General features: G+C 43.6%; 1 pseudogene; it reads left to right on the top strand.

The window, feature by feature from the left end:
• Window positions 1-686: 686 nt before the first annotated feature.
• LOC115062466 lies at window positions 687-809 on the top strand (annotated as a pseudogene).
• Window positions 810-2,697: the final 1,888 nt, after the last annotated feature.

Below are 2,697 nucleotides of genomic sequence, written 5' to 3'. Positions count from 1 at the left end.
AATATATGCATGAAATTGGGAAGGCTTATAGGTTGAGTCCAGTGGGAAATCCTGTTTAGGGGGGGAACCTTAACTCATCTATTGTTATAACCCTCATCTTCACAGCTGATACTTTTTGCTGAACTTGGCTATAGAACTACTCTCTGGGGGAATATCCAGTTCCAACCAGTCCTCTTCTGAGGAGAGCTGTTCTTCTGCCATTTATGACAGACATTGTGTGTTCCATTACCTCAGAGCTTCAAATACTGGAAAAGCTAAGCAAGTCCTTACTCCTTTATCCTATAAACATTTATTCAATAACTACCACATGTCAGACACTTCTCCAGTGCTGGGGATGCCAGATGAATAGGCATGGTTCTTCCTGGCATAATCTGACATCTGTGTAAACAAAAAGCTACAAGAGTAGACATGTTGACAGGCAGAGTGGTACATGATGAATCAGAAAAGAGGCATCAGTTAGGAAGGGAAGTACAAGCACCCTTTTCTCCCCATGAGATTCAGACCTTTTGGGGGAGCACATCTATGTTTTGCTTGCACATCATTGTACCTGATACAGATGTTGATACGCAGTATAGTATATGTTATTCCTAATAGATTCATGAAATGAACTCTTGAAGACAATGGCGTATTTACACATCAGAAGGCCATTTCAAGCTAAACAAATGTCATATTTTAAAGTATATTAAAGCTTTGCGCAGTGGCTGTATCGTAGTCAATTAGGTTTATCAGAGGCATGATTATTGCTAATTAAAGTATACTAAATATCCCTGAAGCACATGGGAATCTGAGGGGGGGGGGTCCGGATTCCCTGAGGTTTAAAGCTGGGAAGACTGCAAAGGAACATAACATGTTATTTTAAGGTGGGTAGATTTTATCCTTTGGACAATAGCACCTATGAAAAAAATTTAACCAAGGAAGGGAAATGATCAAATTTGCATTTTAGAAGTAAGCATGGAGGGGGCTGGTGAGATGGCTCAGCAGGTAAGAGCACCCGACTGCTCTTCCAAAGGTGCAGAGTTCAAATCCCAGCAACCACATGGTGGCTCACAACCATCCTTAACAAGATCTGACTCCNCAGAGTTCAAATCCCAGCAACCACATGGTGGCTCACAACCATCCTTAACAAGATCTGACTCCCTCTTCTGGAGTGTCTGAAGACGGCTACAGTGTTCTTACATATAATAAATACATAAATCTTTAAAAAAAAAAAAAGAAGTAAGCATGGAGAAGGAATGATGTGTCTCTAGGAGGAAACACAACAAAATGATGTAGGAAGACAACTTAGGTTGGCTTGTAATTGTGGCATCATCCAAAAAAAGTTAGAAACAGTGTGAATGGTTGGCTAGACTCTGAGTGTAAGTGGCCAGAGGTCTCTTGGTTCTTTAACACAGTAGAAGGTATCTACTTGTGATTGTGAACAGAACAATGGGGCAAAGATAAAACTTGTCTTCTCATGGAAGTTCTTATCTAGTCCAGCTTTGTCACTAAGTAGCAGATGTCTACTAAGGCCTATGACAGAAACTCCAGGAGCTTAAGTCCAACGATCAGATGTCCAGTGGAGGCTCTCTATAAGTTATCTTCCAGTAGGAGGCAGGAGATGGGGAAATTGTCCTGAAGGAGTGAGAGAAAGGGAAGTGAGGCTGTGTCTCCAGTTTCACAGTAACAAACAGCACATTTCACTGAGAAGTTAAGGAGTCCACCATGCCAAGAGCATGCGTCTATGGAAGAGCTGGCAAAAGCTGGAGCTTTGTGACTTCACAGGGCAGTTCCTAAGGATCTTCCTTGAAGGCAGGCAAAGGCACTCCGGCTTTGTTCTAGAGGCAGGGGCTGCCATGGAATGAAGAGAGAAGTCATGTGACAAGATTTGCTTCCCAAGTACTGTAAGGTCTCAGGAGCAGGGAAATCCTGGGAGACAGGGGAAGAGCTCTGTAGGACAAGGACAGAAACTTGAATCATGCTTGGGAGTGTGATTACATGTGAATCATGCTTGGGAGTGTGATTACATGTGAAAAGATACTTTTGCTACTGTATTCATAGCAGCTGGTAATCAATTTTCCATGGAGAAAGGAGATGAAAATTAAAGATGATGACTGTTTTGAGCAGAAGTAACTGGATGATGGCTCCAGTGTCCTCCTTTAAAGAGATGAAGATGTCAAAGTCTATTGAGCCAATACATGTCCCCCTTCCTTTTTTCTTCCTCCCTCTCCCTCCCTCTCTCCCTCCCTCCGTCTTTCCCTCCCTTCCTCCCTCCCTCTCCTCTCTCTTCTCTCCTCTCTCTCTTCTCTCCCCTCTCCCCTCTCTCCCCTCTTCCCTCTCCCCTCTCCCCTCCTCTCCTGCTTGTGGACGTTGTACATCGTGGTGCGGAGCCTAGTGCGCACCACGATGTACAACGTCCACAAGCAGGGTCCTAGGCAGTATGCACACCATCTCTCCAGCCTCCTGTCTCCTTTTCTTTCTCCCCTCTCTTCTCTCCCCTCTCCCCATCTTTCCTCTCTCTCTCTCTCTCTCTCTCTCTCTCTCATGTGTGTGTGTGTGTAAGGAGTATCACAGAATCTAGTTGAAATAATTTTGAATGTAAGACAGCCTGAATCAGGAACTGAAAGCTCTTGGGATAATGTCATAGCTGGATCAATGAAAATGGATAAAACCAGCTAATCTAAATGAACCAATAATTTAGGAAAGATGAATTGGTTTCAC

This window comes from Mus pahari, chromosome 17 (genome assembly GCF_900095145.1).
Source record: "Mus pahari chromosome 17, PAHARI_EIJ_v1.1, whole genome shotgun sequence".
NCBI lineage: Eukaryota > Metazoa > Chordata > Mammalia > Rodentia > Muridae > Mus > Mus pahari.
The sequence above is the reverse complement of the archived record's forward strand: the minus strand, read 5'-3'. Positions and strand labels throughout refer to the sequence as shown.